Here is a 14,991-nt window from a genome sequence, read left to right as displayed (position 1 = left end):
ACTCAAAAGTTTACTGACTTTCCCACATGATGGGTAAACGACAGAGTCGCGATGTGTCTCCTGATGCGTCGGACTCCAGGGAGGACACGCCAAAGCTGGACACTGTTCTCTACACTGAGTCCTCGGGCTCATTTGGTTATCTCTGGACCTTGAGATATCACCAGGCTGGCCTTCTTCTCCCTTTTAAGCCTCAGACTCCTTCGGGGCAGCTAAACTCTGACCCTTCTCGACCGTCACTCCGTTGGCCGATGAGCACCCGCCCTAGAGCCTTCACGGCTCGGAAATGGCGGCCAGCGCGATCTCTAGGCCACGCCCACTAGGAGGTGGGACCAGAGTTCAGGCCAGAGCGATGGATGCCCGAGCCAAGTTTGAAGTCGGCTCCTAGGCGGGCTCGCGCAGAAGCAGAGCTGGTGGCGGCGCAGGTCGGGAGGAGGAGCACCGAGTGTAGGGCTCGCCTGCCGGGGCCGCCCGAGTCTCTCAAGTGCGGGCGCTGGGGCCGCCATCTTAGATGGCGGGATTAAGGCGAGAACGAGAGTGAGACGGGAAGGCTTTCCTGCCGCTCTTGGGCCCCGGAGAGGGACAGGTGGCCGGGCTTTGGGGTGTGTGCCCTGAGGCCGCGGAGCGCGAGTGGGACAATGCGAGAGCTGCCCGGGGCCCCGTCCCCTGGGCTGGGGACGCGCCGAATGTGATCGCCTCCCGCTCCCTCACCCGCCGTGGGGAGGAGGAGCGGACCAGACGCCGCCGCCGGACGACTGGACGCGGAGGCGGCCGGGCTCCCTCAGGTAGGCTGCAGGGCCGGGCCCTGGGAGCGGGGCGGCGGGGCTGAGTGGGCCGGGTTCCCGGGCGGCCCGGCTAGGGCGTCGCTGACGGAACGGCCCCGCGGCGGTCGGGCGGAGGGCCGGGCCAGGCCGCTGTCACCCCGGGAGGCGCTGGGCGGGCGGGGGCCCCGGGGCTCGGTGTCATGGCCGGCGAGCCGAGTCCCCACATTCCCCACTCCTCAAGATTTCCTTGTGTTTCGGGGAGACGTGCGGGCGCCACCCGAGTTCCCGTTGCACAGTCCTTGTGTTTCGGCCACGGGAAAATCCGCCCAGAGACGCCTCGAATCCGTGTTGTCATTGAGGTGGACCACCGTCGTTTCTTTCTGGCCGCAGAGTGGGGGGACCCGGGCTTGCATCTTCTCTCGAGTGACACCCTTTTCGGGAAGGTGAGAGCAGTCGGGGACAAGAGGAGGAAGTAGGTCGGTGTCCCACCACAAAGGAAGGGATCGGGGCCTCCCCTTGGGGCTCAGGACTCTGCGGGTTACTGATGATCCCGTTGGGATGCTTATACTGACGGTCGGCCCCAGGACGCTTGGGAATAAAGATCCAGGGCTCCTTTGTGTGAAGTGAGAGCCGCCTGGACGCTTCAGCTGTGCAGCTGCAGAGGCTCTGCAGATCTAGTCGATGCCCCGAGAGAGGCGTTTGGACATGAGGAGAGGCGAGGCGGCTGTGTTCATTCATTGTTCCCTCTCAGGGGGCCAGGGTGTGCCCCTTTCTCTGGTGGGAGGAAGGTTAGGGTCTGCTGTGCCTCCTCTAGGTGTGACGGGGTTCTGAAAAGTCGTAAGGAGGGAATGGATTCAGCCCGCGTTCCTTATTTTTGCCTGCTTCGTCCTCTCGGGTCTGAGTGGAGGTAGGCGGCCCCTCTGTTCGCTCCCAAGTGTGAAAACAATACGCTGTGATTAGGGTGGGCTTACCCAGGGTCGTGCTAGTTTGGTACGACTCATTTTGCTTGGGGGAGTTGAGGGAGCAGGTAGACTGGAGGGGACTTTCGCGCTGAGCAAATGCTCTTCAGGTGGGGAGGGCGGAGCAGGCTAAGTTGAGGAAACAGCTGGTACAGAGGCCCCGAGATGTGCAGGAGTTGGAATGAATTTGGGGAGCAGCAAGCCGTCTGGGGTGCAGGAAGGAAGTGGTGAGAGATGAGGGTCTGAAACAAAGGTTGCCTAGCTTGCGAAGGATCTTTCTTTGTTGAAGATAGTGAGCTAGTTGGTTTAATTGGAGTTATTTTAGACGAATGTTGCTAATTTTCTTGCTGATAATCGATTTCCCCCCTTCTCTTGATGATGTTAAAAGCTGTTAGTAATTGCACAGATTTAGTTTGTTAAGCTCCGTCAAGAACATTTTGATAAATGCTTTATGTCAAATATTTTGCTCTTGCACTGTGGTGAATGAACAGAATTCATATTTCTCGGGATTCTTGCAAAAGGTTCTTCTGAAGTTGTGCTTGCTCACAAAAGTGTTGTCTTTATAAATGTAAGACAGTCTACTAATACCGCATTTTAAATGGTTGTTGACAACATAAATTGTGCTCCCCAGTTGCTTAGAAATTGGCAGATTATATGAAACATCTGAAAAATTGTAGAATGCAACTATTTTTAGTTTAGCAGATGTTTTATATAGTAAACTGTTCGGATTGATTCTGTGGATTCCAGTTCTGTTTTAAAGTCTTTAGCTCTATGAACATAATTTTCCCCAAAGAGCTGTATTGTTGTGGTTAATGTTTGTGCTAAAGTGACTATTATAATATTAACAGACTTCATCTAGAAGTTCCTGAATCTTTTTTTGGGTTGTGATGATTATATACCACTCAAGAACATTAAGATTAAAATTCTTTTGGTTTGTTTTCACCCTTATCACTTTAAGGGCTGTGCTTGTTTAAAATGCAACAGAAACATTTGACCCAGTTGAACACAGGATACTTGGGAAAATTAACCTGTTACTCTTTCTGTGTAAAAGCTTATTATCTTTTAGGTATGCAGTGTTTGTGATTATAAGTTGTAGTGAAATTGCTTAGTTTTCTAAAATTCTTATTTAACAAGAATTAAAAGATGTGTATGCCTTCAAAGGAGAAGGCTTGAGTGAAATACAGGAGAACATATTTTATAGGTTTTGGTTTTGCAGGAGAAAACAGTGAGAAGCAGATTAAGCTGGTCACTTATAATGAAAAGTATCTAAAAGATCAAATAGAGAATGGTTAAACATTAAGTATTATATTTTAACTGTTCTGAGACTAGTTGGTTTTAGTTTAAAACAGGCCATTTGTGAAATCCAAAGTAGAAGTTTGCTCTGAGGATTAAACAACAACTTCTTGGAAGTTAAATTTGACTTCTCCAGAAGCACTAGGTTACTTATTAAATGGAAAATATAATTAATAACTTCAAATTACTATTTCAAGTAACCTGTTTGTAGTAGGTGCATGATTCTATCACATTTTAATTCCAGATAAAGCTGTGTTAATAACCTGTTGCCTAAAAATAGAAAAATGTTACATGGGGAGTGCTTTTGTTTGCATGTTAACATAATAGCCCATACATCATAATCCTGGTCTTGGGAGGAGCTTGTTAGATGAACAGCATGCCTTAATGTTGACTTGCAGAAGAGAATTTTAACTAGTGCCTTTGAAAGGCAGTGGACTATGTGACTGGGGGGTTTATGAAACCATAAAGTCAAGCTTTGACTTAAAAAGATCTTTTGTTTTTTAAATCATGTGTGTTGTGAAAGTCAGTTCTCCAAAAAAAATGACTGTAGTTGGAAAATTGTTCACCTTGACTAAATTAATTGGGACATCAAGGGACACTTGGGTTCATTTAGGATGAGGTTGTTTAGGGTTTTGGTTGTTGTGCGTGTGTGTGTGTTTATCTTTGTGTATGGATGTCTAAGAATTCTTATTTGCTAAACTGCCCAGGTTGCAAATGTGATACTAGTTATTTGTTATAATTCAGTTAGTATTTTTGGTACAGGGTTTAACTACCTTGCCTATAATCCTTAGGATAGTAAATGGCTGTTTTTTTTTTTTTTTCCTTGCCTTAAAGTTGTGAGTAAAAATTCCTTAATTACATATTACAGTTTTCATCTTTAATTTTATAGTGGTTGAGTCATTCTGTTCCTCCTTTTCTCCCAGGATACTTGTGAAGCTCACAATGATTTTAGTAGTTAACTTCAGATCTGTTAGCCTTTCTCCTAAAATTACTCCTAGAATGTCAGTTTAACCAAGGAAAATGTCAAGTGGGTGGTGTTCCTTTGTTACTGGTTTTGGCCCAGGCTATCTCAAGTCTCTTTGGCAACTCACTCAAGAAGTGTGTTAATTGCTTCACATTCCAATCAGTGTAGATAGTTTTTCTTGAGGAACACTTGACACATAGTTTTATTTTTAGATCAGATTCTAAGGGATTTTACTGGGTGGGGATTAACAGTCGTAAAACTGATTTGGAATTAAAACCTTTGTGATTTAGAAATTGTTCACATTTTTGGTTAATGAATGGGAAGTCACAGGCAGTGAAAATGTTTTAGGGGAACCAGATATGTCTAAGTGCTTCTGAGGATCCTGGTGGACTATATGGGTGACATCTTTCTGCCTGTTGGGTTTCATGTACTGTCATCCAGTAGCAAGAGTAAATAATACATCTTTACTGTTTTAGTCATGACTTATCTCCTGTTTATTGTCTTCCATCCTGCTGGGGAAGGGAAAAGTGGTATGATTTCTTTGAAGCTACTTAATACTAGGCATCACATTTGGACAGAGTGTTTACTTTCTTCATCCGTAAACATTTCTCATGGAAGAGTCTGGCTAGTAATGGTTAACTGTTACTGAGTCTTTAAAATTATGAGTTGCCATTCTTAATCTGGGTTTTATGGGGACATACTTTTTTTTTTCTTTTCAAAATTAAAAAAAAGTTATAGTGTAATTGCTTTACAATGTTGTGTTACCTTCTGCTCTGTAACACTGGGAATCAGCTATATGTATACATATATCCCCTCCTTCTTAATCTTCCCCCAGCCCCTGTCCCACCTCTCTAGGTCATCACAGAGCACCCAGCTGAGCTCAGCTTCCTTACAGCTATCTGTTCTACACATGGTAGTGTATATATATCAATGCTTACTCTCAGAATTCACCCCATCCCATACTTTTCCATGTTAGATGGCTTTTAACATCTGTCCTTTACCTAGGTTTCAGTTCAGTTCAGTCGCTCAGTCGTGTCCGACTCTCTGCGACCCCATGAATCGCAGCATGCCAGGCCTCCCTGTCCATCACCAGTTCCCGGAGTTCACTCAAACTCAAGTCCATCCAGTTGGTGATGCCATCCAGCCATCTCATCCTCTGTCATCCCCTTCTCCTCCTGCCCCCAATCCCTCCCAGCATCAGGGTCTTTTCCAGTGAGTCAATTCTTCGCATGAGGTGGCCAAAGTATTGGAGTTTCAGCTTTAATGTCAGTCCTTCCAATGAACACCCAGGACTTATCTCCTTTAGGATGGACTGGTTGGATCTCCTCGCAGTCCAAGGGACTCTCAAGAGTCTTCTCCAACACCACAGTTCAAAAGCATCAATTCTTGGCGCTCAGCTTTCTTCACAGTCCAACTCTCACATCCATACATGACCACTGGAAAAACCATAGCCTTGACTAGACGGACCTTTGTTGGCAAAGTAATATCTCTGCTTTTGAATATGCTATCTAGGTTGGGTCATAACTTTCCTTCCAAGGAGTAAGCGTCTTTTAATTTCATGGCTGCAGTCACCATCTGCAGTGATTTTGGAGCCCCCCCCCAAATAAAGTCTGACACTGTTTCCACTGTTTCCCCATCTATTTGCCATGAAGTGATGGGACCAGATGCCATGATCTTCGTTTTCTGAATGTTGAGCTTTAAGCCAACTTTTTCACTCTCCTCTTTGACTTGCATCAAGAGGCTCTTTAGTTCCTCTTCACTTTCTGCCATAAGGGTGTTGTCATCTGCATATCTTAGGTTATTGATATTTCTCCTGGCAATCTTGATTCCAGCTTGTGCTTCCTCCAGCTCAGCGTTTCTCATGATGTACTCTACATAGAAGTTAATAAGCAGGGTGAAAATATACAGCCTTGACGTACTCCTTTTCCTATTTGGAACCAGTCTGTTGTTCCATGTCCAGTTCTAACTGTTGCTTCCTGACGTTAGGGTAGATGAAATCCTGAGTTTTCCTTAGAAGAACTTGACTTTTGTTCTCTGTGGCAAATCTCATTAGGAATCTCAGTTTCTGGGAGAGGCATTTCCCTGGATCTAGATAGATTATTTTGAAAGGAGTTCCCATTTGCATTTTAAAAAGTTTGTTTATGGTAGAAAAAACTGAAAAAACTTCAGATGTTCAACAGTAAGTAAACTGTGGGACAGCCCTTACAGGGCACAATGGTTTTCTTGAACTGTGGCATACATGAAGCATTCATGACACAAGAAGTGCTATATCTGAATGATTGTAGTTCTGTTAAAAACACAACATTTAATACAATGGAATGTTATTCAGCAGTGAAAAGGAACTCATCTCAGCCAACTCCAGGAGATAGTGAAGAGCAGGGAAGCCTGGCATGCTACACTCTGTGGGGGCCTCAGAGTTGGACATGAGTCAGCGACAGAACAACAACAAAACTGATAGATTCTCCAGTATGTATAAACCTTGCAAACATCATGTTAAATAAAGGAGTCAGTCAGAAAACCCCACATATTCTGTGATTCTTTTTGCATGAAGTGCCCAAAACAGGCAAATCTGCAGAGACAAAGTAGATTTGTGGTTACCAGTGGCTGGAGGGAGAGGGGAATGTCAGTGAACAGTGATAGGGGTTTCTTTTTGAAGTATTGAAAATGTTCTGAAATTGATTGTGGAGGTAAATGTACCGCTCTGTGAGTCTAATAAAAGCCATGGAGTTGCACACTTTAAATGGGTGACTTGTATGGGATGGAAGTTGTATCTCAAGCTTTAAAAAGAAAAACTCAAAGCCTACACATAGGAAGAAAGTACATGTAGATGTTACTAGTTGTTGTTAAACAGAAATTAATTATTACTTTATATTACTTTTTATTGTCTCTGAATATATTGTTTTATAATTAAAAAACACATATAAAGATACAAAAATAAATTCTATTCATGTTGTGGGCCCTTATGTCCCTCAGACATTCAGTCACTCTCAGTTGTCATGACGACTATATTTTTGCGCTTCTTTCAGCTGTGTTCTACTTTCTCCAGGTTACTTCAGGCTTTTATTATTGAATTTGCCTGAACTATCCTTAGAACTTCTAAACTGAATTCCTTTTTCTTGTTTCTTTCAGTTGCATTTTTCACGTTACTGCCAGATTCACTTTTTAAATGTATATTGTTCTGTCTTGAAATCGAGTCCAACTCTCAGACCCCATAGACTGCAGCATGCCAGGCTTCCCTGTCCCTCACCAGAATCTTTTTTTTTTTTTAATTTATGTTAGATGTAGTGGGTCTTTGTTGCTATGTATGGGCTTCTCATTGCGTGGCCTCTCCTATTGCTGAGCACAGGCTCGGTTCTTGAGTCGCTCAGGCTTAATTGGTCCGCAGCATGTGGAATCTTCTCGGAGCAGGGATCGAACCCACGTTCCCTGTGTTGGCAGGCAGACTCTTAACCACTGTGCCACCAGGGAAGTCCCCTCACAAGAATCTTAAAAATTAGGTTTTATAAATCTTTTGTATAGATTATGCAGTCACATGCTCCAGAATTTAAAGGATACAGAAAGTTATGCTGTTTAGAGTAACTCTACTTTCTCCTTTGTTTCCTGTACCCAGCTTTCTTTCGTGGAGGGAAGTGTGTTATGAGATTCTTGGGTATCTGCCTGTTTTGTGATGATACAGGAATATTCACATGTTGTTGAGCTGCCCTTACTTCCTTTGGCATATCGTCCAAGAGTCCCCTTTGCTTTTCAGACGAAGCATACAGTTCTTGCTTTTATATCTTGGTAGTGTGGATTTCTCTTACTATCTTCAGTGGAATTCAGAAGCCTTTTTTTTTTTAAAGCACCTAAGTAAGTGCAGCAGGCTAGTGTGGTGGAGGGTGAATTAGGCAAGTTCCTGACTTAGTGACCTTATCTACTGAGGAGAGATTCACACGATTTCCTCACTTTTATCTGTTCCTCTTTTAAGAGCCATTTTGAACACCATCTTCTAAATACCATTTCCTGATCTTTTTCTCATTATGTTTTCTTCCTTGAACCCTACCTTAAAACCCTTGCATTTATTTTTCTGACTGTCTTTATCATATAGTCATTTGTGAGTTTATCATCCCATTAGATTATAAATTCAAGTTAATGCTTTCTACTCAGTGTGCAAGTCCTTCTTTGTTGACATTTGTGAAAAAATTTGAGAAATTGAGGTCTGTGCATTTTGGTGAAACTATTAAATCTAATCACTACATTTAATGCTAGACTTTATAATAAGACCTTTTATTTAAACTCAAATGGTTTGTGTATGTGCTTTCTTGGTAGTGCATACTGTAGACGTGATACGTATTTATTGTGGCATGTATTTCATTAGAATATTCGTTTGCCTCTCATCCTTTCTCACAGGATTGTCTCTTAATCGCCTTTGAAAACCCAGAGGTGAGCGCAGTGTTTGGTGCCCCTGATTTCAGTTCAGTTTGTTGAGTGTAAGGTGCTAAATAATGTGATTGAACTGAGTTTTTTATATAGATGTCTTACATCTCTGGCTAGATATAAGCCCCTTAGAGCTGAGACATGTCTAGTTTATAAATCTCTAGTTCTTGAAACTTTGTCTTGATGATGTAGTAAACATTATTTGCATAAGTAGAGATTCACAGGTTAATCACCTGTGGATTGTTCCTACTGCCTGTCACACACTAGCTTCCCTGGTGGCTCAGATGGTGAAGCGTCTGCCTGTGATGTGGGAGACCTGGGTTCGATCCCTGGGTCGGGAAGATCCTCTGGAGAAGGAAATGGCAACCCACTCCAGTACTCTTGCCTGGAAAATCCCATGGAAGGAGGAGCCTGGTGGGCTACAGTCTATGGGGTCGCAAAGAGTCGGACACGACTGAGTGACTTCACTTTCATCACACACTAATGTTTACAATTAAAATTGTAAACTCATATTCAGAACTTTGTAACTTAGGATTTCTATGGAAGGAATCAACCTTGCTTAGCTTCCCCTTCTATTTTGCATTATCACTAGAGGGCTCTGGGTTCTCAGTGCCAGCTCCCTGAGGACGTTTGCCTGCTTTAGCAGCTCGCTGACGCATTGCTTCAAGCGGCTCTTGCCACACTGGCTGTTCTCTTCTGCATTCATAGGCTTTCTACATGGAGGGTATAAATGATACTCTTCTTTCTTCCTTGGTCTTAGTCTGGACTGGAATTAGAGAAATGTGAATGTGAGAATAACCATCATAAATACTCCATGCCTAGTATTTATCTAGCTGTCTGACAATTCAGAAATGGGCCCCTTAGGCTTTTTTGGATGGAGTGGTGGAGGTAAGCTATACATAACATACAGTTTACTATTTTAACCACATTTGAGCTTATTATTCCATGGCATCAAGTGCCACAGTGTTGTGCAAACATGATCGCTACTCTGTTTCTAGAAATTTTTCATCATACCAGATAGAACCCTGTAACAATTATATTGATACAATAACTCCCAATTCCTCCCTACCTCCAGCCCCTGGTAAACTCTGCTTTCTCTCTGAATTTGCTAGTCCAAGTATCTCATATAAAGGGAATCATTGTTACTCAGTCAGTTGTGTCCCACTCTTTGCAACCCCATGGACTGCAGCACGCCAGACCTCCCTGTCCTTCACCATCTCCCAGAGCTTGCTCAAACTCATGTCCATCAAGTCGGTGATGCCCCCCAACCATCTCACCCTTTGTCACGCCCTTCTCCTCCTGCCTTCAGTCTTTCCCAGCATCAGGGTCTTTTCCAGTGAGTTAGCTCTTTGCATCAGGTGGCCAGAATATTGGAGCTTCAGTTTCAGCATCAGTCCTTCCGGTGAATATTCAGGGTTGATCTCCTTTAGGATGGACTGGTTGGATCTCCTTGCAGTCCAAAGGACTCTGAAGAGTCTTCTCCAACATCATAGTTCAAAAGCATCAATTCTTTGGCTCTCAGCCTTCTTTATGGTCCGACTCTCACATCCATACATGACAACGGGAAAAACTATAGCTTTGACTTTTGGACCTTTAGGGGAATCATACAATATTTATAATTTTGTATCTGGCTTATTTCCCTTACCGTTTTCAGGATTCATCCATATTATACTGTGTGTCAAAATTTTATTCCTTTTCATGGTTGAATAATAATAATATGCGTGTGCGCACACGCACACACACACACAATATTTTATTTATCCTTTCAACAGTTGATGGGTTCTTAGGTTCCACATTTTGGCTTTTGTGAATAATGATGCTGTTAACATTGATTTGTAAGTGTCTGTTTGAATTTCTGCTTTTGTTTCATTTTACTATATATACCCAGGAGTGGAATTGCTGGAACTGATGGTAATTCTGTCTAACTTTTGAGGAATTGCCACATTATTTTCCACAGCAGCTGCATCATTTTATATTCCCACCAGCAATGCATGAGAGTTCCAGTTTATCTGCATCCTTGCTAATACTTGTTACATTTTGTTTTTTGATAATAACTGTCCTAATGGATGTGAAGTGGCTCTAGGCTTTTCTCTTAACTGCTAATTAGATCAGCTAAGCAAACCAGAAGTTTAGGAAGTTGGCCGTATTTGCATCTATGGAATTTTTCCTCCTTTATAAATGTATTTGTATATAATGTTCTTCAAAGAGATAAATTAATTACACAATTAATGACTACTTTTTTGAAAAAAAGGTTTTTTATTAAGTTGGCACATGTAGTTGTTGCTGTTACCTTCCTTATACCCTTCATCCCCTTTTAATCTAAAATATATTCAGTTAATTTGTAAATAATTATTTCAGTTAATCTTGAGTGGTAAGATAAACCAAGTGAAAAAAGTAGGGTACTAAAATATGTACATTAAAATTCTATTTTTTATAAAGAAAAACGTTTACATGCACCTATTAAAATGCTTCCCCTTCAGTTTCAGATACTACAGTGAAATCATCCTGTATTGTCTGCCTCTTCTCTGCTCAGGCTGGAAGTGGCCGCTCCATGCCCCACATTCTTTCTGGAGAAGGCACTCCTTTTCCCCGTCACCGCACACACACAGCTGTCAGTTCTTGCTGTTGTAGCCTCTGTGTCATCCTGAGAGCTCTTAGCACATAGGCAGTCTTTGGTAAGTCATGATTTTTTGTTTTTTTTTTTCTACTTTAACAAGGCAAGGGCCATTTTTCTGAACTTTGTATTCTTCAAAGCCACCGGCAGTTGAAATAGATTATTAGAAATTGTCAAATGATGTGCTCCTTATACTTTTCCACTCAGTTCTGTGCCAGGTTGCAGTATATAGAGAGGCATTCTGTTTTTTTGGATTCTATGTATCAGTACTTTCATGTGGTAGGTAGTGATTTAATATCCATGAGAAAAGTTTAGGATAAATAGTGTGATTACATCATTTCTCCATTAATAGTTTATTCAGATATTTAAACATTAATTTTGTGCAAGGTACTGTACTGGTGTGTGTGCTAAGTCACTTCAGTCGTGTCTGACTCTTTGCGACCCTATGGACTGTAGCCCACCAGGCTCCTCTATCCATGGGGATTCTCTAGGAAAGAATACTGGAGTGGGTTGCCGTGCCCTCCTTCAGGGGATTGTCCCGACCCAGGGATCGAACTTGCGTCTCCTTTGACTCCTGCATTGCAGGTGGATTCTTGACCGCTGAGCCACCAGGGAAGCCGCGCTGTACTGGCTGACGGAGTATATAACAGGATGTAGGAGATACATACCATTCTTTTCCTTAAGGCATTCAGACTTTGATATGTAATTACATAGGTTACATTTTCATATTTAGTTTCTTTTTTTAATTCCTGTGGCAAAGTAGCTGGATATAAATTAGAGTTTTAATGAATTAATGGTCCAATTTACAGTGGAAACCTCTGAGCATGTCCTTGGTTTAAGAAAAATATTCTTGAAAAGTTGATTTAAAGTATCTTCTGGGAAACAAATGGTTTTACAGATATACCTTGTTGTAATTCTTACAAGTTCTCAAAACAAGCAAGATGCTTACCTCTGGTGGTATCATTGAAGACCAGGGAATTTTTCTGTATGAAAGCCATTGACTCCAAAGGAATCATTGGAGAAATGACTGAATCAGATGGTTACTTCTTGAAATAGTTTTGGCAAGGTTGTAAACCTGGAGGAGTACTTATCTTGAGGGTAAATCTCAATGTCTGCCCAAGTGAGAGATGCCAGTGTGCAGAATGGTGGATTCACTTATTTTATATTTCATGTCTTTATTTTATTAAATTTTTTTCATGTCTTTGTTTTTGAAGAAAGTTCATGGCTATTTTTTAAATCACTTGTTATTATGCAGGACTTGCCACTAAAATTTATGCCTTTTATGTGGAACAGAAATTATTGGTATGGTTAAGTCAGTGTTTCCAGGCATTAGCTTAGCAGGATGAGATGTCTGGGTGGTTTTTATTTCCTCTTCTTCCCCTTCCACTGTGTAGCTGTTTTTTACTTCATTATTACCCGACCATCAGAGTGATCATGCTTAGACCATATTTTATTTGTGTGTTGCATATTTTTCTACTTGTGTTTAAGGATATACTTTGTAAATAGTTCCATTCATTTAAAAATGAACAGTTGCTGCTTAAATGAAGAAGCAATGACTGATTTGGAGATGAAAAGTAAAACGAATTAAAGAGTTTAGACAAAGTGACTTAAAATGAAAATAATGAAAAACTAAGAGTTAAAAATAAAATCGGCTCCATATGTCTTTCACTGTGGAACTGATGTTTCAATGTAATTGTTTGAACTAGCTGATGAACTTTTAAAAAATTAGTTATCCTTTAAAAAAGTTAGGTTCTTTTCTAAACTTGGGCAGCCCAGCTTGCTAACTATGAGAAGGGTAGAGTATCACATTTCTTCATGTGCGTTTATGCTGGCCAGTCATCTGATGAAGTTACCAGTTTGTGGTCAGAAGTTGAGAAAGAGGGGTGAGGAAACTCAAAATATTGACACACACCCCACCTTGCAGTGCCTCTGAGCTGCCCTTTTGGACTGGTTGGGAAACTAGCTAAGCCATTTCCAAACCAGACTTATTATTGTTTCCTAGCTTGGATGAGATGATATTTTAAGTGTTGGAGTGTGTCTGTTTCAGCAGAAACTTTTTCTGTGTGAGGGTGGGTTTTTTCCAGTGTTGTGTGACCAGTTGAATGAAAAAAGGGGAAAAAAAGAAAATAGAAAAACACTTACTCCTTAAAGGAAGCTTGGAAAAATCTTGAAAAATTGATCACTCAGTCCCTCAGATGGAACAGAGCTAGACTGAGCAAAGAAATGAGCTTAAAGGAGAAATGAAGAGTGAAACTGCGTTGTAAGTATGTTAAAGTGAGCAGGGAATTCCCTGGCAGTCCAGTGGTTAGTGTTCTGCACTCTCACTGCGGGGAACCTGTGTTCAAGCCGTGTGTTGTGGCAAAAAAAAACCCACCAAAACCCCAAAAAACAAAAACAAATAAGTATTCAACTGTTTCTGTCCTGCCGAAAAAGTATTTTAATAGTCCAGGCAGTTTCAGCCATCACTCACTCCTTATGGTACTGAGCATATGTTCTTGGGAGATTTTGTTGCAGTTGAAGAAAGTGAATCTATTCTTTGTCATTCTCAATTCTCCCATGCCTTATAATTCGACCATCTCATAATTGAGTGTGGTTTTTTGTCTAAAGATACATTTTTAAAAAAGCCATCCTGAAGATAACAGCTTACCTTTATCTTAACTACTGCATACCAGATTCTTTTAAGAGTTTACCTTAATTCGTTTAATCTTCCCATAAACCTGATGATGTAGGTACATTGTAATCCTTACTTTAAAGAGAAAGAAGCACTGAGAAAGATGGAGTAAATACTCTAAATATAAGCCATCGACTTAAGGAGAGATTAAAGGGGTTTCTAGGTTAGTTTTTGACTCCATCCTACACCCTCTCTGCACCTCAGAATGTAACCCGAAGATGTGATGCAAACTTAAGGTTTTTGTTAGGTTTCTGGGAATGCTGTTTTATAATTTTCTTTATGACTTAGGGTAGATCCATTTCCTTGTCATAGGCCTTGTATAATTAACCCCACCTTGTCCTTGGGTTACTTCTTCATCTAAACTATAAGTTTATTGAGGGCTGGGATCGAGGCTACTCTAATTTGCCTCTGCAGGTACTTATTTTTCATAGGGCCCTCAGAGATATCCGCCCCCCCGCCCCAACTTTTTTAGACTGCACCATGCAGGATCTTAGTTCCACACTAGGGATCAAACCCCCACCCTCTGCAGTGGAAATGAGGAGTCTTAATCCGTGCACCACCAGGGGAGTCCCGAGATAGCCCTGTTGACGAGTTGTCTTTTCTAAACCTTTCTGACTTGAATAGAAATAATTAGTTCCATTACTTTTTTTCTGTAAGATGATAATCACAGTGCTATGACTTTGTGTGTGAAAACTTTTCTTCTAATCTTACATATTTAATTTAGGGAATTAGCTTAAAATAGCACTTTAAGAAGTATTCTTTCTCTCTACCACTAATCAATATTTCATAAACTTCTAGGAACACTTAATCACTTGCATATGTATAAAGCAATTGTGGGCTCACCCTAAAGCCTTTAAAGTTTAGAGTGGTTGGGGGTACCCACCTAAGTTTGCCAGTTCTTACGAGAATATTTAAGCTGCTTAGACTTTTATGTGATAGTAGTACTCTGAAAAGTGAGCTTAGTGCAGAGATTTCTAAAATGATGTACTGGTTTTTGTAATTTTAAGAGTTCATTGTACAATTCAGTAATGATCCTGAGTTGGTGCCAGGCTTTGGAGTGCGTTCGTGTTGTAAGGTCAGAGTGGCTGTCGGTGTCTCTAAGGCTAATGGGTTTGGCTTCAGTACTGCCATTCCCCTACTTTGTGCTCTCAGCCTGGTTTCTAATTTTCTAATTTACCAGGAGGATACGGAGTTAGAATACTTTAAGTAGTTACTGGTTACGATCGACATATACTTCACGTATACCCTCTATAGTTAATAGAGCTACTTTTAACTGTATTTTACTTTTTAGAACGGTGAAATAGGATATTTTACAT

The 14,991-nt window shown here is 41.5% G+C and overlaps 1 protein-coding gene across 8 annotated transcripts in view; it reads left to right on the top strand.

Moving 5' to 3' along the window:
• Positions 1-399: 399 nt before the first annotated feature.
• The window catches only part of RAF1 (Raf-1 proto-oncogene, serine/threonine kinase), an 88,808-nt gene continuing 74,216 nt past the window's right edge, over positions 400-14,991 (top strand). For 4 of the 8 annotated variants that reach the window (XR_005722150.1, XM_040246722.1, XM_040246724.1 and 1 more), the window contains exons 1-2: positions 400-782; positions 10,877-11,065. The gene's annotated coding sequence lies outside the window, so the exon portion shown is untranslated. The remainder of the gene's footprint in view (positions 783-10,876; positions 11,066-14,991) is intronic. The other 4 variants (XM_040246723.1, XM_040246716.1, XM_040246725.1 and 1 more) reach the window with 3 other exon arrangements.

Source organism: Oryx dammah, unplaced genomic scaffold (genome assembly GCF_014754425.2).
Source record: "Oryx dammah isolate SB20612 unplaced genomic scaffold, SCBI_Odam_1.1 HiC_scaffold_9, whole genome shotgun sequence".
Lineage (NCBI taxonomy): Eukaryota > Metazoa > Chordata > Mammalia > Artiodactyla > Bovidae > Oryx > Oryx dammah.
Note: the sequence above shows the minus strand (reverse complement) of the source record. Positions and strands in the feature narration are given on the sequence as shown.